At 49.9% G+C, this 21,304-nt stretch overlaps 36 non-coding genes across 36 annotated transcripts; all 36 read right to left on the minus strand.

The window, feature by feature from the left end:
* Nucleotides 1-371: 371 nt before the first annotated feature.
* Nucleotides 372-445, minus strand: Trnan-guu (transfer RNA asparagine (anticodon GUU)). The gene has a single exon. It is a non-coding gene; the product is annotated as a tRNA-Asn (tRNA).
* A 333-nt stretch (nt 446-778) lies between these two features.
* Trnat-cgu (transfer RNA threonine (anticodon CGU)) lies at nt 779-850 on the minus strand. Its single transcript has one exon. It is a non-coding gene; the product is annotated as a tRNA-Thr (tRNA).
* A 689-nt stretch (nt 851-1,539) lies between these two features.
* Nucleotides 1,540-1,613, minus strand: Trnan-guu (transfer RNA asparagine (anticodon GUU)). Its single transcript has one exon. It is a non-coding gene; the product is annotated as a tRNA-Asn (tRNA).
* A 333-nt stretch (nt 1,614-1,946) lies between these two features.
* Trnat-cgu (transfer RNA threonine (anticodon CGU)) lies at nt 1,947-2,018 on the minus strand. Its single transcript has one exon. It is a non-coding gene; the product is annotated as a tRNA-Thr (tRNA).
* A 689-nt stretch (nt 2,019-2,707) lies between these two features.
* On the minus strand, nt 2,708-2,781 carry Trnan-guu (transfer RNA asparagine (anticodon GUU)). The gene has a single exon. It is a non-coding gene; the product is annotated as a tRNA-Asn (tRNA).
* A 333-nt stretch (nt 2,782-3,114) lies between these two features.
* On the minus strand, nt 3,115-3,186 carry Trnat-cgu (transfer RNA threonine (anticodon CGU)). Its single transcript has one exon. It is a non-coding gene; the product is annotated as a tRNA-Thr (tRNA).
* A 689-nt stretch (nt 3,187-3,875) lies between these two features.
* Nucleotides 3,876-3,949, minus strand: Trnan-guu (transfer RNA asparagine (anticodon GUU)). The gene has a single exon. It is a non-coding gene; the product is annotated as a tRNA-Asn (tRNA).
* A 333-nt stretch (nt 3,950-4,282) lies between these two features.
* Nucleotides 4,283-4,354, minus strand: Trnat-cgu (transfer RNA threonine (anticodon CGU)). The gene has a single exon. It is a non-coding gene; the product is annotated as a tRNA-Thr (tRNA).
* A 689-nt stretch (nt 4,355-5,043) lies between these two features.
* On the minus strand, nt 5,044-5,117 carry Trnan-guu (transfer RNA asparagine (anticodon GUU)). Its single transcript has one exon. It is a non-coding gene; the product is annotated as a tRNA-Asn (tRNA).
* A 333-nt stretch (nt 5,118-5,450) lies between these two features.
* On the minus strand, nt 5,451-5,522 carry Trnat-cgu (transfer RNA threonine (anticodon CGU)). Its single transcript has one exon. It is a non-coding gene; the product is annotated as a tRNA-Thr (tRNA).
* Nucleotides 5,523-6,211: 689 nt separating this feature from the next.
* On the minus strand, nt 6,212-6,285 carry Trnan-guu (transfer RNA asparagine (anticodon GUU)). Its single transcript has one exon. It is a non-coding gene; the product is annotated as a tRNA-Asn (tRNA).
* Nucleotides 6,286-6,618: 333 nt separating this feature from the next.
* Nucleotides 6,619-6,690, minus strand: Trnat-cgu (transfer RNA threonine (anticodon CGU)). The gene has a single exon. It is a non-coding gene; the product is annotated as a tRNA-Thr (tRNA).
* A 689-nt stretch (nt 6,691-7,379) lies between these two features.
* Nucleotides 7,380-7,453, minus strand: Trnan-guu (transfer RNA asparagine (anticodon GUU)). Its single transcript has one exon. It is a non-coding gene; the product is annotated as a tRNA-Asn (tRNA).
* A 333-nt stretch (nt 7,454-7,786) lies between these two features.
* Trnat-cgu (transfer RNA threonine (anticodon CGU)) lies at nt 7,787-7,858 on the minus strand. Its single transcript has one exon. It is a non-coding gene; the product is annotated as a tRNA-Thr (tRNA).
* Nucleotides 7,859-8,547: 689 nt separating this feature from the next.
* Trnan-guu (transfer RNA asparagine (anticodon GUU)) lies at nt 8,548-8,621 on the minus strand. The gene has a single exon. It is a non-coding gene; the product is annotated as a tRNA-Asn (tRNA).
* A 333-nt stretch (nt 8,622-8,954) lies between these two features.
* Trnat-cgu (transfer RNA threonine (anticodon CGU)) lies at nt 8,955-9,026 on the minus strand. The gene has a single exon. It is a non-coding gene; the product is annotated as a tRNA-Thr (tRNA).
* A 689-nt stretch (nt 9,027-9,715) lies between these two features.
* Trnan-guu (transfer RNA asparagine (anticodon GUU)) lies at nt 9,716-9,789 on the minus strand. The gene has a single exon. It is a non-coding gene; the product is annotated as a tRNA-Asn (tRNA).
* A 333-nt stretch (nt 9,790-10,122) lies between these two features.
* Nucleotides 10,123-10,194, minus strand: Trnat-cgu (transfer RNA threonine (anticodon CGU)). The gene has a single exon. It is a non-coding gene; the product is annotated as a tRNA-Thr (tRNA).
* A 689-nt stretch (nt 10,195-10,883) lies between these two features.
* On the minus strand, nt 10,884-10,957 carry Trnan-guu (transfer RNA asparagine (anticodon GUU)). Its single transcript has one exon. It is a non-coding gene; the product is annotated as a tRNA-Asn (tRNA).
* A 333-nt stretch (nt 10,958-11,290) lies between these two features.
* Nucleotides 11,291-11,362, minus strand: Trnat-cgu (transfer RNA threonine (anticodon CGU)). The gene has a single exon. It is a non-coding gene; the product is annotated as a tRNA-Thr (tRNA).
* A 689-nt stretch (nt 11,363-12,051) lies between these two features.
* Nucleotides 12,052-12,125, minus strand: Trnan-guu (transfer RNA asparagine (anticodon GUU)). The gene has a single exon. It is a non-coding gene; the product is annotated as a tRNA-Asn (tRNA).
* A 333-nt stretch (nt 12,126-12,458) lies between these two features.
* Trnat-cgu (transfer RNA threonine (anticodon CGU)) lies at nt 12,459-12,530 on the minus strand. Its single transcript has one exon. It is a non-coding gene; the product is annotated as a tRNA-Thr (tRNA).
* A 689-nt stretch (nt 12,531-13,219) lies between these two features.
* Trnan-guu (transfer RNA asparagine (anticodon GUU)) lies at nt 13,220-13,293 on the minus strand. The gene has a single exon. It is a non-coding gene; the product is annotated as a tRNA-Asn (tRNA).
* A 333-nt stretch (nt 13,294-13,626) lies between these two features.
* On the minus strand, nt 13,627-13,698 carry Trnat-cgu (transfer RNA threonine (anticodon CGU)). Its single transcript has one exon. It is a non-coding gene; the product is annotated as a tRNA-Thr (tRNA).
* A 689-nt stretch (nt 13,699-14,387) lies between these two features.
* Nucleotides 14,388-14,461, minus strand: Trnan-guu (transfer RNA asparagine (anticodon GUU)). The gene has a single exon. It is a non-coding gene; the product is annotated as a tRNA-Asn (tRNA).
* Nucleotides 14,462-14,794: 333 nt separating this feature from the next.
* Nucleotides 14,795-14,866, minus strand: Trnat-cgu (transfer RNA threonine (anticodon CGU)). The gene has a single exon. It is a non-coding gene; the product is annotated as a tRNA-Thr (tRNA).
* Nucleotides 14,867-15,555: 689 nt separating this feature from the next.
* Nucleotides 15,556-15,629, minus strand: Trnan-guu (transfer RNA asparagine (anticodon GUU)). Its single transcript has one exon. It is a non-coding gene; the product is annotated as a tRNA-Asn (tRNA).
* Nucleotides 15,630-15,962: 333 nt separating this feature from the next.
* On the minus strand, nt 15,963-16,034 carry Trnat-cgu (transfer RNA threonine (anticodon CGU)). Its single transcript has one exon. It is a non-coding gene; the product is annotated as a tRNA-Thr (tRNA).
* Nucleotides 16,035-16,723: 689 nt separating this feature from the next.
* Nucleotides 16,724-16,797, minus strand: Trnan-guu (transfer RNA asparagine (anticodon GUU)). Its single transcript has one exon. It is a non-coding gene; the product is annotated as a tRNA-Asn (tRNA).
* Nucleotides 16,798-17,130: 333 nt separating this feature from the next.
* Trnat-cgu (transfer RNA threonine (anticodon CGU)) lies at nt 17,131-17,202 on the minus strand. The gene has a single exon. It is a non-coding gene; the product is annotated as a tRNA-Thr (tRNA).
* A 689-nt stretch (nt 17,203-17,891) lies between these two features.
* On the minus strand, nt 17,892-17,965 carry Trnan-guu (transfer RNA asparagine (anticodon GUU)). Its single transcript has one exon. It is a non-coding gene; the product is annotated as a tRNA-Asn (tRNA).
* A 333-nt stretch (nt 17,966-18,298) lies between these two features.
* On the minus strand, nt 18,299-18,370 carry Trnat-cgu (transfer RNA threonine (anticodon CGU)). Its single transcript has one exon. It is a non-coding gene; the product is annotated as a tRNA-Thr (tRNA).
* A 689-nt stretch (nt 18,371-19,059) lies between these two features.
* On the minus strand, nt 19,060-19,133 carry Trnan-guu (transfer RNA asparagine (anticodon GUU)). Its single transcript has one exon. It is a non-coding gene; the product is annotated as a tRNA-Asn (tRNA).
* A 333-nt stretch (nt 19,134-19,466) lies between these two features.
* On the minus strand, nt 19,467-19,538 carry Trnat-cgu (transfer RNA threonine (anticodon CGU)). The gene has a single exon. It is a non-coding gene; the product is annotated as a tRNA-Thr (tRNA).
* Nucleotides 19,539-20,227: 689 nt separating this feature from the next.
* Nucleotides 20,228-20,301, minus strand: Trnan-guu (transfer RNA asparagine (anticodon GUU)). Its single transcript has one exon. It is a non-coding gene; the product is annotated as a tRNA-Asn (tRNA).
* Nucleotides 20,302-20,634: 333 nt separating this feature from the next.
* Trnat-cgu (transfer RNA threonine (anticodon CGU)) lies at nt 20,635-20,706 on the minus strand. Its single transcript has one exon. It is a non-coding gene; the product is annotated as a tRNA-Thr (tRNA).
* Between the last annotated feature and the right edge of the window lie 598 nt (nt 20,707-21,304).

A 21,304-nucleotide genomic window follows, 5' to 3' on the forward strand; every position in this document is an offset into this window, starting at 1 on the left:
CATGTAAGGCGACTGCACGTCGCTCGGCCAACAGCGGCCTACTGCAGACCGACACTTAAGAGACACCAAATACAAATCGACATCGAGAGACAGGCCCTGTCATATGGCACTCGCGACGTATATGCTGAAATTGAATGTAAAGAATGCGTCTTTTGTAGTGGGCGTCCCTCTACTGCAGTGTCACACATGACGAATAAAAAGGAAAACAGTAGAACGTCTGTGTAGGGCCATGTTTTTACCTACAGTGTCACTTGGCTGAATGTGTATAAGGCTCTGTGGCATCACTCAAACGCAGCCAAATTGTCACACTAGCTGTGTATCTCTAACAAAGTTGACGTATGTCCTCACCTCGGTGCCGGTTAAAACGATTTCGCCCCCGGGTGGGCTCGAACCACCAACCTTTCGGTTAACAGCCGAACGCGCTAGCCGATTGCGCCACGGAGGCCTTGACTTTGGCTCCCTTGTGCTCTGTATATCAACGCAATTCGTATACCTTCTGCAGGAATCTCGCAGAATGGTAGCATTTGCTTACGCCTCTTCACATGGATAACGTGCATGCACACTGTAGCGAGGCTCGTAAACGAATGACATCGCCAAGCATGACATTATACTACAAAATGCATACAAACCAATGTTCAACCTATGCATTCAGAAAACCTCTGAGGCCAGTAGAATACTTGTCATAGGTTGTAGAACATCCCTTTCATTCAGTGTACTGCCATGTGTTAGATGCTGCTCGAGATAGCTCCGCTCCTTGCAGGAAGGTTTAAAAAATGAATGCCTTCTGTGAGGTTCGAACTCACGACCCCTGGTTTACGAGACCAGTGCTCTACCACTGAGCTAAGAAGGCGGCAGCTTAGCGTTTGTGAGCTATCCCCAAATTGGTACTTCATCATACTGAATCTTGCAGCCCTCGACCAGATATCGGATTTGGCACACAGCTGCTGCTGGGGGTGTCCACATTGCCGTTTTCCAAATCTCTTGAATGTTTCGCCCTTGCGATCGACGACGAGCGTCGGCCCACCAAAAGTTTGCGGTCTGCACAATCCTGACCTAGTGCACAGCTTGTGGGACAGCGTGGCTCGACTGCGAAATGCGCCTTTCGGCTCCTCTCTCTGGCTACAGTATGCTGTTGTCCACAGTGGCACTGGCGTTGCCCATGGGGCTACATGTAAGGCGACTGCACGTCGCTCGGCCAACAGCGGCCTACTCCAGACCGACACTTAAGACACACCAAATACAAATCGACATCGAGAGACAGGCCCTGTCATATGGCACTCGCGACGTATATGCTGAAATTGAATGTAAAGAATGCGTCTTTTGTAGTGGGCGTCCCTCTACTGCAGTGTCACACATGACGAATAAAAAGGAAAACAGTAGAACGTCTGTGTAGGGCCATGTTTTTACCTACAGTGTCACTTGGCTGAATGTGTATAAGGCTCTGTGGCATCACTCAAACGCAGCCAAATTGTCACACTAGCTGTGTATCTCTAACAAAGTTGACGTATGTCCTCACCTCGGTGCCGGTTAAAACGATTTCGCCCCCGGGTGGGCTCGAACCACCAACCTTTCGGTTAACAGCCGAACGCGCTAGCCGATTGCGCCACGGAGGCCTTGACTTTGGCTCCCTTGTGCTCTGTATATCAACGCAATTCGTATACCTTCTGCAGGAATCTCGCAGAATGGTAGCATTTGCTTACGCCTCTTCACATGGATAACGTGCATGCACACTGTAGCGAGGCTCGTAAACGAATGACATCGCCAAGCATGACATTATACTACAAAATGCATACAAACCAATGTTCAACCTATGCATTCAGAAAACCTCTGAGGCCAGTAGAATACTTGTCATAGGTTGTAGAACATCCCTTTCATTCAGTGTACTGCCATGTGTTAGATGCTGCTCGAGATAGCTCCGCTCCTTGCAGGAAGGTTTAAAAAATGAATGCCTTCTGTGAGGTTCGAACTCACGACCCCTGGTTTACGAGACCAGTGCTCTACCACTGAGCTAAGAAGGCGGCAGCTTAGCGTTTGTGAGCTATCCCCAAATTGGTACTTCATCATACTGAATCTTGCAGCCCTCGACCAGATATCGGATTTGGCACACAGCTGCTGCTGGGGGTGTCCACATTGCCGTTTTCCAAATCTCTTGAATGTTTCGCCCTTGCGATCGACGACGAGCGTCGGCCCACCAAAAGTTTGCGGTCTGCACAATCCTGACCTAGTGCACAGCTTGTGGGACAGCGTGGCTCGACTGCGAAATGCGCCTTTCGGCTCCTCTCTCTGGCTACAGTATGCTGTTGTCCACAGTGGCACTGGCGTTGCCCATGGGGCTTCATGTAAGGCGACTGCACGTCGCTCGGCCAACAGCGGCCTACTCCAGACCGACACTTAAGACACACCAAATACAAATCGACATCGAGAGACAGGCCCTGTCATATGGCACTCGCGACGTATATGCTGAAATTGAATGTAAAGAATGCGTCTTTTGTAGTGGGCGTCCCTCTACTGCAGTGTCACACATGACGAATAAAAAGGAAAACAGTAGAACGTCTGTGTAGGGCCATGTTTTTACCTACAGTGTCACTTGGCTGAATGTGTATAAGGCTCTGTGGCATCACTCAAACGCAGCCAAATTGTCACACTAGCTGTGTATCTCTAACAAAGTTGACGTATGTCCTCACCTCGGTGCCGGTTAAAACGATTTCGCCCCCGGGTGGGCTCGAACCACCAACCTTTCGGTTAACAGCCGAACGCGCTAGCCGATTGCGCCACGGAGGCCTTGACTTTGGCTCCCTTGTGCTCTGTATATCAAAGCAATTCGTATACCTTCTGCAGGAATCTCGCAGAATGGTAGCATTTGCTTACGCCTCTTCACATGGATAACGTGCATGCACTCTGTAGCGAGGCTCGTAAACGAATGACATCGCCAAGCATGACATTATACTACAAAATGCATACAAACCAATGTTCAACCTATGCATTCAGAAAACCTCTGAGGCCAGTAGAATACTTGTCATAGGTTGTAGAACATCCCTTTCATTCAGTGTACTGCCATGTGTTAGATGCTGCTCGAGATAGCTCCGCTCCTTGCAGGAAGGTTTAAAAAATGAATGCCTTCTGTGAGGTTCGAACTCACGACCCCTGGTTTACGAGACCAGTGCTCTACCACTGAGCTAAGAAGGCGGCAGCTTAGCGTTTGTGAGCTATCCCCAAATTGGTACTTCATCATACTGAATCTTGCAGCCCTCGACCAGATATCGGATTTGGCACACAGCTGCTGCTGGGGGTGTCCACATTGCCGTTTTCCAAATCTCTTGAATGTTTCGCCCTTGCGATCGACGACGAGCGTCGGCCCACCAAAAGTTTGCGGTCTGCACAATCCTGACCTAGTGCACAGCTTGTGGGACAGCGTGGCTCGACTGCGAAATGCGCCTTTCGGCTCCTCTCTCTGGCTACAGTATGCTGTTGTCCACAGTGGCACTGGCGTTGCCCATGGGGCTTCATGTAAGGCGACTGCACGTCGCTCGGCCAACAGCGGCCTACTGCAGACCGACACTTAAGACACACCAAATACAAATCGACATCGAGAGACAGGCCCTGTCATATGGCACTCGCGACGTATATGCTGAAATTGAATGTAAAGAATGCGTCTTTTGTAGTGGGCGTCCCTCTACTGCAGTGTCACACATGACGAATAAAAAGGAAAACAGTAGAACGTCTGTGTAGGGCCATGTTTTTACCTACAGTGTCACTTGGCTGAATGTGTATAAGGCTCTGTGGCATCACTCAAACGCAGCCAAATTGTCACACTAGCTGTGTATCTCTAACAAAGTTGACGTATGTCCTCACCTCGGTGCCGGTTAAAACGATTTCGCCCCCGGGTGGGCTCGAACCACCAACCTTTCGGTTAACAGCCGAACGCGCTAGCCGATTGCGCCACGGAGGCCTTGACTTTGGCTCCCTTGTGCTCTGTATATCAACGCAATTCGTATACCTTCTGCAGGAATCTCGCAGAATGGTAGCATTTGCTTACGCCTCTTCACATGGATAACGTGCATGCACACTGTAGCGAGGCTCGTAAACGAATGACATCGCCAAGCATGACATTATACTACAAAATGCATACAAACCAATGTTCAACCTATGCATTCAGAAAACCTCTGAGGCCAGTAGAATACTTGTCATAGGTTGTAGAACATCCCTTTCATTCAGTGTACTGCCATGTGTTAGATGCTGCTCGAGATAGCTCCGCTCCTTGCAGGAAGGTTTAAAAAATGAATGCCTTCTGTGAGGTTCGAACTCACGACCCCTGGTTTACGAGACCAGTGCTCTACCACTGAGCTAAGAAGGCGGCAGCTTAGCGTTTGTGAGCTATCCCCAAATTGGTACTTCATCATACTGAATCTTGCAGCCCTCGACCAGATATCGGATTTGGCACACAGCTGCTGCTGGGGGTGTCCACATTGCCGTTTTCCAAATCTCTTGAATGTTTCGCCCTTGCGATCGACGACGAGCGTCGGCCCACCAAAAGTTTGCGGTCTGCACAATCCTGACCTAGTGCACAGCTTGTGGGACAGCGTGGCTCGACTGCGAAATGCGCCTTTCGGCTCCTCTCTCTGGCTACAGTATGCTGTTGTCCACAGTGGCACTGGCGTTGCCCATGGGGCTTCATGTAAGGCGACTGCACGTCGCTCGGCCAACAGCGGCCTACTGCAGACCGACACTTAAGAGACACCAAATACAAATCGACATCGAGAGACAGGCCCTGTCATATGGCACTCGCGACGTATATGCTGAAATTGAATGTAAAGAATGCGTCTTTTGTAGTGGGCGTCCCTCTACTGCAGTGTCACACATGACGAATAAAAAGGAAAACAGTAGAACGTCTGTGTAGGGCCATGTTTTTACCTACAGTGTCACTTGGCTGAATGTGTATAAGGCTCTGTGGCATCACTCAAACGCAGCCAAATTGTCACACTAGCTGTGTATCTCTAACAAAGTTGACGTATGTCCTCACCTCGGTGCCGGTTAAAACGATTTCGCCCCCGGGTGGGCTCGAACCACCAACCTTTCGGTTAACAGCCGAACGCGCTAGCCGATTGCGCCACGGAGGCCTTGACTTTGGCTCCCTTGTGCTCTGTATATCAAAGCAATTCGTATACCTTCTGCAGGAATCTCGCAGAATGGTAGCATTTGCTTACGCCTCTTCACATGGATAACGTGCATGCACTCTGTAGCGAGGCTCGTAAACGAATGACATCGCCAAGCATGACATTATACTACAAAATGCATACAAACCAATGTTCAACCTATGCATTCAGAAAACCTCTGAGGCCAGTAGAATACTTGTCATAGGTTGTAGAACATCCCTTTCATTCAGTGTACTGCCATGTGTTAGATGCTGCTCGAGATAGCTCCGCTCCTTGCAGGAAGGTTTAAAAAATGAATGCCTTCTGTGAGGTTCGAACTCACGACCCCTGGTTTACGAGACCAGTGCTCTACCACTGAGCTAAGAAGGCGGCAGCTTAGCGTTTGTGAGCTATCCCCAAATTGGTACTTCATCATACTGAATCTTGCAGCCCTCGACCAGATATCGGATTTGGCACACAGCTGCTGCTGGGGGTGTCCACATTGCCGTTTTCCAAATCTCTTGAATGTTTCGCCCTTGCGATCGACGACGAGCGTCGGCCCACCAAAAGTTTGCGGTCTGCACAATCCTGACCTAGTGCACAGCTTGTGGGACAGCGTGGCTCGACTGCGAAATGCGCCTTTCGGCTCCTCTCTCTGGCTACAGTATGCTGTTGTCCACAGTGGCACTGGCGTTGCCCATGGGGCTTCATGTAAGGCGACTGCACGTCGCTCGGCCAACAGCGGCCTACTGCAGACCGACACTTAAGACACACCAAATACAAATCGACATCGAGAGACAGGCCCTGTCATATGGCACTCGCGACGTATATGCTGAAATTGAATGTAAAGAATGCGTCTTTTGTAGTGGGCGTCCCTCTACTGCAGTGTCACACATGACGAATAAAAAGGAAAACAGTAGAACGTCTGTGTAGGGCCATGTTTTTACCTACAGTGTCACTTGGCTGAATGTGTATAAGGCTCTGTGGCATCACTCAAACGCAGCCAAATTGTCACACTAGCTGTGTATCTCTAACAAAGTTGACGTATGTCCTCACCTCGGTGCCGGTTAAAACGATTTCGCCCCCGGGTGGGCTCGAACCACCAACCTTTCGGTTAACAGCCGAACGCGCTAGCCGATTGCGCCACGGAGGCCTTGACTTTGGCTCCCTTGTGCTCTGTATATCAACGCAATTCGTATACCTTCTGCAGGAATCTCGCAGAATGGTAGCATTTGCTTACGCCTCTTCACATGGATAACGTGCATGCACACTGTAGCGAGGCTCGTAAACGAATGACATCGCCAAGCATGACATTATACTACAAAATGCATACAAACCAATGTTCAACCTATGCATTCAGAAAACCTCTGAGGCCAGTAGAATACTTGTCATAGGTTGTAGAACATCCCTTTCATTCAGTGTACTGCCATGTGTTAGATGCTGCTCGAGATAGCTCCGCTCCTTGCAGGAAGGTTTAAAAAATGAATGCCTTCTGTGAGGTTCGAACTCACGACCCCTGGTTTACGAGACCAGTGCTCTACCACTGAGCTAAGAAGGCGGCAGCTTAGCGTTTGTGAGCTATCCCCAAATTGGTACTTCATCATACTGAATCTTGCAGCCCTCGACCAGATATCGGATTTGGCACACAGCTGCTGCTGGGGGTGTCCACATTGCCGTTTTCCAAATCTCTTGAATGTTTCGCCCTTGCGATCGACGACGAGCGTCGGCCCACCAAAAGTTTGCGGTCTGCACAATCCTGACCTAGTGCACAGCTTGTGGGACAGCGTGGCTCGACTGCGAAATGCGCCTTTCGGCTCCTCTCTCTGGCTACAGTATGCTGTTGTCCACAGTGGCACTGGCGTTGCCCATGGGGCTTCATGTAAGGCGACTGCACGTCGCTCGGCCAACAGCGGCCTACTGCAGACCGACACTTAAGAGACACCAAATACAAATCGACATCGAGAGACAGGCCCTGTCATATGGCACTCGCGACGTATATGCTGAAATTGAATGTAAAGAATGCGTCTTTTGTAGTGGGCGTCCCTCTACTGCAGTGTCACACATGACGAATAAAAAGGAAAACAGTAGAACGTCTGTGTAGGGCCATGTTTTTACCTACAGTGTCACTTGGCTGAATGTGTATAAGGCTCTGTGGCATCACTCAAACGCAGCCAAATTGTCACACTAGCTGTGTATCTCTAACAAAGTTGACGTATGTCCTCACCTCGGTGCCGGTTAAAACGATTTCGCCCCCGGGTGGGCTCGAACCACCAACCTTTCGGTTAACAGCCGAACGCGCTAGCCGATTGCGCCACGGAGGCCTTGACTTTGGCTCCCTTGTGCTCTGTATATCAAAGCAATTCGTATACCTTCTGCAGGAATCTCGCAGAATGGTAGCATTTGCTTACGCCTCTTCACATGGATAACGTGCATGCACTCTGTAGCGAGGCTCGTAAACGAATGACATCGCCAAGCATGACATTATACTACAAAATGCATACAAACCAATGTTCAACCTATGCATTCAGAAAACCTCTGAGGCCAGTAGAATACTTGTCATAGGTTGTAGAACATCCCTTTCATTCAGTGTACTGCCATGTGTTAGATGCTGCTCGAGATAGCTCCGCTCCTTGCAGGAAGGTTTAAAAAATGAATGCCTTCTGTGAGGTTCGAACTCACGACCCCTGGTTTACGAGACCAGTGCTCTACCACTGAGCTAAGAAGGCGGCAGCTTAGCGTTTGTGAGCTATCCCCAAATTGGTACTTCATCATACTGAATCTTGCAGCCCTCGACCAGATATCGGATTTGGCACACAGCTGCTGCTGGGGGTGTCCACATTGCCGTTTTCCAAATCTCTTGAATGTTTCGCCCTTGCGATCGACGACGAGCGTCGGCCCACCAAAAGTTTGCGGTCTGCACAATCCTGACCTAGTGCACAGCTTGTGGGACAGCGTGGCTCGACTGCGAAATGCGCCTTTCGGCTCCTCTCTCTGGCTACAGTATGCTGTTGTCCACAGTGGCACTGGCGTTGCCCATGGGGCTTCATGTAAGGCGACTGCACGTCGCTCGGCCAACAGCGGCCTACTGCAGACCGACACTTAAGAGACACCAAATACAAATCGACATCGAGAGACAGGCCCTGTCATATGGCACTCGCGACGTATATGCTGAAATTGAATGTAAAGAATGCGTCTTTTGTAGTGGGCGTCCCTCTACTGCAGTGTCACACATGACGAATAAAAAGGAAAACAGTAGAACGTCTGTGTAGGGCCATGTTTTTACCTACAGTGTCACTTGGCTGAATGTGTATAAGGCTCTGTGGCATCACTCAAACGCAGCCAAATTGTCACACTAGCTGTGTATCTCTAACAAAGTTGACGTATGTCCTCACCTCGGTGCCGGTTAAAACGATTTCGCCCCCGGGTGGGCTCGAACCACCAACCTTTCGGTTAACAGCCGAACGCGCTAGCCGATTGCGCCACGGAGGCCTTGACTTTGGCTCCCTTGTGCTCTGTATATCAAAGCAATTCGTATACCTTCTGCAGGAATCTCGCAGAATGGTAGCATTTGCTTACGCCTCTTCACATGGATAACGTGCATGCACTCTGTAGCGAGGCTCGTAAACGAATGACATCGCCAAGCATGACATTATACTACAAAATGCATACAAACCAATGTTCAACCTATGCATTCAGAAAACCTCTGAGGCCAGTAGAATACTTGTCATAGGTTGTAGAACATCCCTTTCATTCAGTGTACTGCCATGTGTTAGATGCTGCTCGAGATAGCTCCGCTCCTTGCAGGAAGGTTTAAAAAATGAATGCCTTCTGTGAGGTTCGAACTCACGACCCCTGGTTTACGAGACCAGTGCTCTACCACTGAGCTAAGAAGGCGGCAGCTTAGCGTTTGTGAGCTATCCCCAAATTGGTACTTCATCATACTGAATCTTGCAGCCCTCGACCAGATATCGGATTTGGCACACAGCTGCTGCTGGGGGTGTCCACATTGCCGTTTTCCAAATCTCTTGAATGTTTCGCCCTTGCGATCGACGACGAGCGTCGGCCCACCAAAAGTTTGCGGTCTGCACAATCCTGACCTAGTGCACAGCTTGTGGGACAGCGTGGCTCGACTGCGAAATGCGCCTTTCGGCTCCTCTCTCTGGCTACAGTATGCTGTTGTCCACAGTGGCACTGGCGTTGCCCATGGGGCTTCATGTAAGGCGACTGCACGTCGCTCGGCCAACAGCGGCCTACTGCAGACCGACACTTAAGACACACCAAATACAAATCGACATCGAGAGACAGGCCCTGTCATATGGCACTCGCGACGTATATGCTGAAATTGAATGTAAAGAATGCGTCTTTTGTAGTGGGCGTCCCTCTACTGCAGTGTCACACATGACGAATAAAAAGGAAAACAGTAGAACGTCTGTGTAGGGCCATGTTTTTACCTACAGTGTCACTTGGCTGAATGTGTATAAGGCTCTGTGGCATCACTCAAACGCAGCCAAATTGTCACACTAGCTGTGTATCTCTAACAAAGTTGACGTATGTCCTCACCTCGGTGCCGGTTAAAACGATTTCGCCCCCGGGTGGGCTCGAACCACCAACCTTTCGGTTAACAGCCGAACGCGCTAGCCGATTGCGCCACGGAGGCCTTGACTTTGGCTCCCTTGTGCTCTGTATATCAACGCAATTCGTATACCTTCTGCAGGAATCTCGCAGAATGGTAGCATTTGCTTACGCCTCTTCACATGGATAACGTGCATGCACACTGTAGCGAGGCTCGTAAACGAATGACATCGCCAAGCATGACATTATACTACAAAATGCATACAAACCAATGTTCAACCTATGCATTCAGAAAACCTCTGAGGCCAGTAGAATACTTGTCATAGGTTGTAGAACATCCCTTTCATTCAGTGTACTGCCATGTGTTAGATGCTGCTCGAGATAGCTCCGCTCCTTGCAGGAAGGTTTAAAAAATGAATGCCTTCTGTGAGGTTCGAACTCACGACCCCTGGTTTACGAGACCAGTGCTCTACCACTGAGCTAAGAAGGCGGCAGCTTAGCGTTTGTGAGCTATCCCCAAATTGGTACTTCATCATACTGAATCTTGCAGCCCTCGACCAGATATCGGATTTGGCACACAGCTGCTGCTGGGGGTGTCCACATTGCCGTTTTCCAAATCTCTTGAATGTTTCGCCCTTGCGATCGACGACGAGCGTCGGCCCACCAAAAGTTTGCGGTCTGCACAATCCTGACCTAGTGCACAGCTTGTGGGACAGCGTGGCTCGACTGCGAAATGCGCCTTTCGGCTCCTCTCTCTGGCTACAGTATGCTGTTGTCCACAGTGGCACTGGCGTTGCCCATGGGGCTTCATGTAAGGCGACTGCACGTCGCTCGGCCAACAGCGGCCTACTGCAGACCGACACTTAAGAGACACCAAATACAAATCGACATCGAGAGACAGGCCCTGTCATATGGCACTCGCGACGTATATGCTGAAATTGAATGTAAAGAATGCGTCTTTTGTAGTGGGCGTCCCTCTACTGCAGTGTCACACATGACGAATAAAAAGGAAAACAGTAGAACGTCTGTGTAGGGCCATGTTTTTACCTACAGTGTCACTTGGCTGAATGTGTATAAGGCTCTGTGGCATCACTCAAACGCAGCCAAATTGTCACACTAGCTGTGTATCTCTAACAAAGTTGACGTATGTCCTCACCTCGGTGCCGGTTAAAACGATTTCGCCCCCGGGTGGGCTCGAACCACCAACCTTTCGGTTAACAGCCGAACGCGCTAGCCGATTGCGCCACGGAGGCCTTGACTTTGGCTCCCTTGTGCTCTGTATATCAACGCAATTCGTATACCTTCTGCAGGAATCTCGCAGAATGGTAGCATTTGCTTACGCCTCTTCACATGGATAACGTGCATGCACACTGTAGCGAGGCTCGTAAACGAATGACATCGCCAAGCATGACATTATACTACAAAATGCATACAAACCAATGTTCAACCTATGCATTCAGAAAACCTCTGAGGCCAGTAGAATACTTGTCATAGGTTGTAGAACATCCCTTTCATTCAGTGTACTGCCATGTGTTAGATGCTGCTCGAGATAGCTCCGCTCCTTGCAGGAAGGTTTAAAAAATGAATGCCTTCTGTGAGGTTCGAACTCACGACCCCTGGTTTACGAGACCAGTGCTCTACCACTGAGCTAAGAAGGCGGCAGCTTAGCGTTTGTGAGCTATCCCCAAATTGGTACTTCATCATACTGAATCTTGCAGCCCTCGACCAGATATCGGATTTGGCACACAGCTGCTGCTGGGGGTGTCCACATTGCCGTTTTCCAAATCTCTTGAATGTTTCGCCCTTGCGATCGACGACGAGCGTCGGCCCACCAAAAGTTTGCGGTCTGCACAATCCTGACCTAGTGCACAGCTTGTGGGACAGCGTGGCTCGACTGCGAAATGCGCCTTTCGGCTCCTCTCTCTGGCTACAGTATGCTGTTGTCCACAGTGGCACTGGCGTTGCCCATGGGGCTTCATGTAAGGCGACTGCACGTCGCTCGGCCAACAGCGGCCTACTCCAGACCGACACTTAAGACACACCAAATACAAATCGACATCGAGAGACAGGCCCTGTCATATGGCACTCGCGACGTATATGCTGAAATTGAATGTAAAGAATGCGTCTTTTGTAGTGGGCGTCCCTCTACTGCAGTGTCACACATGACGAATAAAAAGGAAAACAGTAGAACGTCTGTGTAGGGCCATGTTTTTACCTACAGTGTCACTTGGCTGAATGTGTATAAGGCTCTGTGGCATCACTCAAACGCAGCCAAATTGTCACACTAGCTGTGTATCTCTAACAAAGTTGACGTATGTCCTCACCTCGGTGCCGGTTAAAACGATTTCGCCCCCGGGTGGGCTCGAACCACCAACCTTTCGGTTAACAGCCGAACGCGCTAGCCGATTGCGCCACGGAGGCCTTGACTTTGGCTCCCTTGTGCTCTGTATATCAACGCAATTCGTATACCTTCTGCAGGAATCTCGCAGAATGGTAGCATTTGCTTACGCCTCTTCACATGGATAACGTGCATGCACACTGTAGCGAGGCTCGTAAACGAATGACATCGCCAAGCATGACATTATACTACAAAATGCATACAAACCAATGTTCAACCTATGCATTCAGAAAACCTCTGAGGCCAGTAGAATACTTGTCATAGGTTGTAGAACATCCCTTTCATTCAGTGTACTGCCATGTGTTAGATGCTGCTCGAGATAGCTCCGCTCCTTGCAGGAAGGTTTAAAAAATGAATGCCTTCTGTGAGGTTCGAACTCACGACCCCTGGTTTACGAGACCAGTGCTCTACCACTGAGCTAAGAAGGCGGCAGCTTAGCGTTTGTGAGCTATCCCCAAATTGGTACTTCATCATACTGAATCTTGCAGCCCTCGACCAGATATCGGATTTGGCACACAGCTGCTGCTGGGGGTGTCCACATTGCCGTTTTCCAAATCTCTTGAATGTTTCGCCCTTGCGATCGACGACGAGCGTCGGCCCACCAAAAGTTTGCGGTCTGCACAATCCTGACCTAGTGCACAGCTTGTGGGACAGCGTGGCTCGACTGCGAAATGCGCCTTTCGGCTCCTCTCTCTGGCTACAGTATGCTGTTGTCCACAGTGGCACTGGCGTTGCCCATGGGGCTTCATGTAAGGCGACTGCACGTCGCTCGGCCAACAGCGGCCTACTCCAGACCGACACTTAAGACACACCAAATACAAATCGACATCGAGAGACAGGCCCTGTCATATGGCACTCGCGACGTATATGCTGAAATTGAATGTAAAGAATGCGTCTTTTGTAGTGGGCGTCCCTCTACTGCAGTGTCACACATGACGAATAAAAAGGAAAACAGTAGAACGTCTGTGTAGGGCCATGTTTTTACCTACAGTGTCACTTGGCTGAATGTGTATAAGGCTCTGTGGCATCACTCAAACGCAGCCAAATTGTCACACTAGCTGTGTATCTCTAACAAAGTTGACGTATGTCCTCACCTCGGTGCCGGTTAAAACGATTTCGCCCCCGGGTGGGCTCGAACCACCAACCTTTCGGTTAACAGCCGAACGCGCTAGCCGATTGCGCCACGGAGGCCTTGACATTGGCTCCCTTGTGCTCTGTATATCAAAGCAATTCGTATACCTTCTGCAGGAATCTCGCAGAATGGTAGCATTTGCTTACGCCTCTTCACATGGATAACGTGCATGCACTCTGTAGCGAGGCTCGTAAACGAATGACATCGCCAAGCATGACATTATACTACAAAATGCATACAAACCAATGTTCAACCTATGCATTCAGAAAACCTCTGAGGCCAGTAGAATACTTGTCATAGGTTGTAGAACATCCCTTTCATTCAGTGTACTGCCATGTGTTAGATGCTGCTCGAGATAGCTCCGCTCCTTGCAGGAAGGTTTAAAAAATGAATGCCTTCTGTGAGGTTCGAACTCACGACCCCTGGTTTACGAGACCAGTGCTCTACCACTGAGCTAAGAAGGCGGCAGCTTAGCGTTTGTGAGCTATCCCCAAATTGGTACTTCATCATACTGAATCTTGCAGCCCTCGACCAGATATCGGATTTGGCACACAGCTGCTGCTGGGGGTGTCCACATTGCCGTTTTCCAAATCTCTTGAATGTTTCGCCCTTGCGATCGACGACGAGCGTCGGCCCACCAAAAGTTTGCGGTCTGCACAATCCTGACCTAGTGCACAGCTTGTGGGACAGCGTGGCTCGACTGCGAAATGCGCCTTTCGGCTCCTCTCTCTGGCTACAGTATGCTGTTGTCCACAGTGGCACTGGCGTTGCCCATGGGGCTTCATGTAAGGCGACTGCACGTCGCTCGGCCAACAGCGGCCTACTGCAGACCGACACTTAAGAGACACCAAATACAAATCGACATCGAGAGACAGGCCCTGTCATATGGCACTCGCGACGTATATGCTGAAATTGAATGTAAAGAATGCGTCTTTTGTAGTGGGCGTCCCTCTACTGCAGTGTCACACATGACGAATAAAAAGGAAAACAGTAGAACGTCTGTGTAGGGCCATGTTTTTACCTACAGTGTCACTTGGCTGAATGTGTATAAGGCTCTGTGGCATCACTCAAACGCAGCCAAATTGTCACACTAGCTGTGTATCTCTAACAAAGTTGACGTATGTCCTCACCTCGGTGCCGGTTAAAACGATTTCGCCCCCGGGTGGGCTCGAACCACCAACCTTTCGGTTAACAGCCGAACGCGCTAGCCGATTGCGCCACGGAGGCCTTGACTTTGGCTCCCTTGTGCTCTGTATATCAACGCAATTCGTATACCTTCTGCAGGAATCTCGCAGAATGGTAGCATTTGCTTACGCCTCTTCACATGGATAACGTGCATGCACACTGTAGCGAGGCTCGTAAACGAATGACATCGCCAAGCATGACATTATACTACAAAATGCATACAAACCAATGTTCAACCTATGCATTCAGAAAACCTCTGAGGCCAGTAGAATACTTGTCATAGGTTGTAGAACATCCCTTTCATTCAGTGTACTGCCATGTGTTAGATGCTGCTCGAGATAGCTCCGCTCCTTGCAGGAAGGTTTAAAAAATGAATGCCTTCTGTGAGGTTCGAACTCACGACCCCTGGTTTACGAGACCAGTGCTCTACCACTGAGCTAAGAAGGCGGCAGCTTAGCGTTTGTGAGCTATCCCCAAATTGGTACTTCATCATACTGAATCTTGCAGCCCTCGACCAGATATCGGATTTGGCACACAGCTGCTGCTGGGGGTGTCCACATTGCCGTTTTCCAAATCTCTTGAATGTTTCGCCCTTGCGATCGACGACGAGCGTCGGCCCACCAAAAGTTTGCGGTCTGCACAATCCTGACCTAGTGCACAGCTTGTGGGACAGCGTGGCTCGACTGCGAAATGCGCCTTTCGGCTCCTCTCTCTGGCTACAGTATGCTGTTGTCCACAGTGGCACTGGCGTTGCCCATGGGGCTTCATGTAAGGCGACTGCACGTCGCTCGGCCAACAGCGGCCTACTCCAGACCGACACTTAAGACACACCAAATACAAATCGACATCGAGAGACAGGCCCTGTCATATGGCACTCGCGACGTATATGCTGAAATTGAATGTAAAGAATGCGTCTTTTGTAGTGGGCGTCCCTCTACTGCAGTGTCACACATGACGAATAAAAAGGAAAACAGTAGAACGTCTGTGTAGGGCCATGTTTTTACCTACAGTGTCACTTGGCTGAATGTGTATAAGGCTCTGTGGCATCACTCAAACGCAGCCAAATTGTCACACTAGCTGTGTATCTCTAACAAAGTTGACGTATGTCCTCACCTCGGTGCCGGTTAAAACGATTTCGCCCCCGGGTGGGCTCGAACCACCAACCTTTCGGTTAACAGCCGAACGCGCTAGCCGATTGCGCCACGGAGGCCTTGACTTTGGCTCCCTTGTGCTCTGTATATCAAAGCAATTCGTATACCTTCTGCAGGAATCTCGCAGAATGGTAGCATTTGCTTACGCCTCTTCACATGGATAACGTGCATGCACTCTGTAGCGAGGCTCGTAAACGAATGACATCGCCAAGCATGACATTATACTACAAAATGCATACAAACCAATGTTCAACCTATGCATTCAGAAAACCTCTGAGGCCAGTAGAATACTTGTCATAGGTTGTAGAACATCCCTTTCATTCAGTGTACTGCCATGTGTTAGATGCTGCTCGAGATAGCTCCGCTCCTTGCAGGAAGGTTTAAAAAATGAATGCCTTCTGTGAGGTTCGAACTCACGACCCCTGGTTTACGAGACCAGTGCTCTACCACTGAGCTAAGAAGGCGGCAGCTTAGCGTTTGTGAGCTATCCCCAAATTGGTACTTCATCATACTGAATCTTGCAGCCCTCGACCAGATATCGGATTTGGCACACAGCTGCTGCTGGGGGTGTCCACATTGCCGTTTTCCAAATCTCTTGAATGTTTCGCCCTTGCGATCGACGACGAGCGTCGGCCCACCAAAAGTTTGCGGTCTGCACAATCCTGACCTAGTGCACAGCTTGTGGGACAGCGTGGCTCGACTGCGAAATGCGCCTTTCGGCTCCTCTCTCTGGCTACAGTATGCTGTTGTCCACAGTGGCACTGGCGTTGCCCATGGGGCTTCATGTAAGGCGACTGCACGTCGCTCGGCCAACAGCGGCCTACTGCAGACCGACACTTAAGAGACACCAAATACAAATCGACATCGAGAGACAGGCCCTGTCATATGGCACTCGCGACGTATATGCTGAAATTGAATGTAAAGAATGCGTCTTTTGTAGTGGGCGTCCCTCTACTGCAGTGTCACACATGACGAATAAAAAGGAAAACAGTAGAACGTCTGTGTAGGGCCATGTTTTTACCTACAGTGTCACTTGGCTGAATGTGTATAAGGCTCTGTGGCATCACTCAAACGCAGCCAAATTGTCACACTAGCTGTGTATCTCTAACAAAGTTGACGTATGTCCTCACCTCGGTGCCGGTTAAAACGATTTCGCCCCCGGGTGGGCTCGAACCACCAACCTTTCGGTTAACAGCCGAACGCGCTAGCCGATTGCGCCACGGAGGCCTTGACATTGGCTCCCTTGTGCTCTGTATATCAAAGCAATTCGTATACCTTCTGCAGGAATCTCGCAGAATGGTAGCATTTGCTTACGCCTCTTCACATGGATAACGTGCATGCACTCTGTAGCGAGGCTCGTAAACGAATGACATCGCCAAGCATGACATTATACTACAAAATGCATACAAACCAATGTTCAACCTATGCATTCAGAAAACCTCTGAGGCCAGTAGAATACTTGTCATAGGTTGTAGAACATCCCTTTCATTCAGTGTACTGCCATGTGTTAGATGCTGCTCGAGATAGCTCCGCTCCTTGCAGGAAGGTTTAAAAAATGAATGCCTTCTGTGAGGTTCGAACTCACGACCCCTGGTTTACGAGACCAGTGCTCTACCACTGAGCTAAGAAGGCGGCAGCTTAGCGTTTGTGAGCTATCCCCAAATTGGTACTTCATCATACTGAATCTTGCAGCCCTCGACCAGATATCGGATTTGGCACACAGCTGCTGCTGGGGGTGTCCACATTGCCGTTTTCCAAATCTCTTGAATGTTTCGCCCTTGCGATCGACGACGAGCGTCGGCCCACCAAAAGTTTGCGGTCTGCACAATCCTGACCTAGTGCACAGCTTGTGGGACAGCGTGGCTCGACTGCGAAATGCGCCTTTCGGCTCCTCTCTCTGGCTACAGTATGCTGTTGTCCACAGTGGCACTGGCGTTGCCCATGGGGCTTCATGTAAGGCGACTGCACGTCGCTCGGCCAACAGCGGCCTACTGCAGACCGACACTTAAGAGACACCAAATACAAATCGACATCGAGAGACAGGCCCTGTCATATGGCACTCGCGACGTATATGCTGAAATTGAATGTAAAGAATGCGTCTTTTGTAGTGGGCGTCCCTCTACTGCAGTGTCACACATGACGAATAAAAAGGAAAACAGTAGAACGTCTGTGTAGGGCCATGTTTTTACCTACAGTGTCACTTGGCTGAATGTGTATAAGGCTCTGTGGCATCACTCAAACGCAGCCAAATTGTCACACTAGCTGTGTATCTCTAACAAAGTTGACGTATGTCCTCACCTCGGTGCCGGTTAAAACGATTTCGCCCCCGGGTGGGCTCGAACCACCAACCTTTCGGTTAACAGCCGAACGCGCTAGCCGATTGCGCCACGGAGGCCTTGACTTTGGCTCCCTTGTGCTCTGTATATCAACGCAATTCGTATACCTTCTGCAGGAATCTCGCAGAATGGTAGCATTTGCTTACGCCTCTTCACATGGATAACGTGCATGCACACTGTAGCGAGGCTCGTAAACGAATGACATCGCCAAGCATGACATTATACTACAAAATGCATACAAACCAATGTTCAACCTATGCATTCAGAAAACCTCTGAGGCCAGTAGAATACTTGTCATAGGTTGTAGAACATCCCTTTCATTCAGTGTACTGCCATGTGTTAGATGCTGCTCGAGATAGCTCCGCTCCTTGCAGGAAGGTTTAAAAAATGAATGCCTTCTGTGAGGTTCGAACTCACGACCCCTGGTTTACGAGACCAGTGCTCTACCACTGAGCTAAGAAGGCGGCAGCTTAGCGTTTGTGAGCTATCCCCAAATTGGTACTTCATCATACTGAATCTTGCAGCCCTCGACCAGATATCGGATTTGGCACACAGCTGCTGCTGGGGGTGTCCACATTGCCGTTTTCCAAATCTCTTGAATGTTTCGCCCTTGCGATCGACGACGAGCGTCGGCCCACCAAAAGTTTGCGGTCTGCACAATCCTGACCTAGTGCACAGCTTGTGGGACAGCGTGGCTCGACTGCGAAATGCGCCTTTCGGCTCCTCTCTCTGGCTACAGTATGCTGTTGTCCACAGTGGCACTGGCGTTGCCCATGGGGCTTCATGTAAGGCGACTGCACGTCGCTCGGCCAACAGCGGCCTACTCCAGACCGACACTTAAGACACACCAAATACAAATCGACATCGAGAGACAGGCCCTGTCATATGGCACTCGCGACGTATATGCTGAAATTGAATGTAAAGAATGCGTCTTTTGTAGTGGGCGTCCCTCTACTGCAGTGTCACACATGACGAATAAAAAGGAAAACAGTAGAACGTCTGTGTAGGGCCATGTTTTTACCTACAGTGTCACTTGGCTGAATGTGTATAAGGCTCTGTGGCATCACTCAAACGCAGCCAAATTGTCACACTAGCTGTGTATCTCTAACAAAGTTGACGTATGTCCTCACCTCGGTGCCGGTTAAAACGATTTCGCCCCCGGGTGGGCTCGAACCACCAACCTTTCGGTTAACAGCCGAACGCGCTAGCCGATTGCGCCACGGAGGCCTTGACTTTGGCTCCCTTGTGCTCTGTATATCAAAGCAATTCGTATACCTTCTGCAGGAATCTCGCAGAATGGTAGCATTTGCTTACGCCTCTTCACATGGATAACGTGCATGCACTCTGTAGCGAGGCTCGTAAACGAATGACATCGCCAAGCATGACATTATACTACAAAATGCATACAAACCAATGTTCAACCTATGCATTCAGAAAACCTCTGAGGCCAGTAGAATACTTGTCATAGGTTGTAGAACATCCCTTTCATTCAGTGTACTGCCATGTGTTAGATGCTGCTCGAGATAGCTCCGCTCCTTGCAGGAAGGTTTAAAAAATGAATGCCTTCTGTGAGGTTCGAACTCACGACCCCTGGTTTACGAGACCAGTGCTCTACCACTGAGCTAAGAAGGCGGCAGCTTAGCGTTTGTGAGCTATCCCCAAATTGGTACTTCATCATACTGAATCTTGCAGCCCTCGACCAGATATCGGATTTGGCACACAGCTGCTGCTGGGGGTGTCCACATTGCCGTTTTCCAAATCTCTTGAATGTTTCGCCCTTGCGATCGACGACGAGCGTCGGCCCACCAAAAGTTTGCGGTCTGCACAATCCTGACCTAGTGCACAGCTTGTGGGACAGCGTGGCTCGACTGCGAAATGCGCCTTTCGGCTCCTCTCTCTGGCTACAGTATGCTGTTGTCCACAGTGGCACTGGCGTTGCCCATGGGGCTTCATGTAAGGCGACTGCACGTCGCTCGGCCAACAGCGGCCTACTGCAGACCGACACTTAAGAGACACCAAATACAAATCGACATCGAGAGACAGGCCCTGTCATATGGCACTCGCGACGTATATGCTGAAATTGAATGTAAAGAATGCGTCTTTTGTAGTGGGCGTCCCTCTACTGCAGTGTCACACATGACGAATAAAAAGGAAAACAGTAGAACGTCTGTGTAGGGCCATGTTTTTACCTACAGTGTCACTTGGCTGAATGTGTATAAGGCTCTGTGGCATCACTCAAACGCAGCCAAATTGTCACACTAGCTGTGTATCTCTAACAAAGTTGACGTATGTCCTCACCTCGGTGCCGGTTAAAACGATTTCGCCCCCGGGTGGGCTCGAACCACCAACCTTTCGGTTAACAGCCGAACGCGCTAGCCGATTGCGCCACGGAGGCCTTGACTTTGGCTCCCTTGTGCTCTGTATATCAACGCAATTCGTATACCTTCTGCAGGAATCTCGCAGAATGGTAGCATTTGCTTACGCCTCTTCACATGGATAACGTGCATGCACACTGTAGCGAGGCTCGTAAACGAATGACATCGCCAAGCATGACATTATACTACAAAATGCATACAAACCAATGTTCTGCCTATGCATTCAGAAAACCTCTGAGGCCAGTAGAATACTTGTCAAAGGTTGTACAACATCCCTTTCATTCAGTGTACTGCCATGTGTTAGATGCTGCTCGAGATAGCTCCGCTCCTTGCAGGAAGGTTTAAAAAATGAATGCCTTCTGTGAGGTTCGAACTCACGACCCCTGGTTTACGAGACCAGTGCTCTACCACTGAGCTAAGAAGGCGGCAGCTTAGCGTTTGTGAGCTATCCCCAAATTGTTACGTCATCATACTGAATCTTGCAGCCCTCGACCAGATATCGGATTTGGCACACAGCTGCTGCTGGGGGTGTCCACATTGCCGTTTTCCAAATCTCTTGAATGTTTCGCCCTTACGATCGACGACGAGCGTCGGCCCACCAAAAGTTTGCGGTCTGCACAATCCTGACCTAGTGCACAGCTTGTGGGATAGCGTGGCTCGACTGCGAAATGCGCCTTTCGGCTCCTCTCTCTGGCTACAGTGCGCTGTTGTCCACAGTGGCACTGGCGTTGCCCATGGGGCTTCATGTAAGGCGACTGCACGTCGCTCGGCCAACAGCGGCCTACTGCAGACCGACACTTAAGACACACCAAATACAAATCGACATCGAGAGACAGGCCCTGTCATATGGCACTCGCGACGTATATGCTGAAATTGAATGTAAAGAATACGTCTTTTGTAGCGGGCGTCCCTCTACCGCAGTGTCACACATGACGAATAAAAAGGAAAACAGTAGAACGTCTGTGTAGGGCCATGTTTTTACCTACAGTGTCACTTGACTGAATGTGTATAAGGCTCTGTGGC

This window comes from Schistocerca serialis, chromosome 6 (assembly GCF_023864345.2).
Source record: "Schistocerca serialis cubense isolate TAMUIC-IGC-003099 chromosome 6, iqSchSeri2.2, whole genome shotgun sequence".
Lineage (NCBI taxonomy): Eukaryota > Metazoa > Arthropoda > Insecta > Orthoptera > Acrididae > Schistocerca > Schistocerca serialis.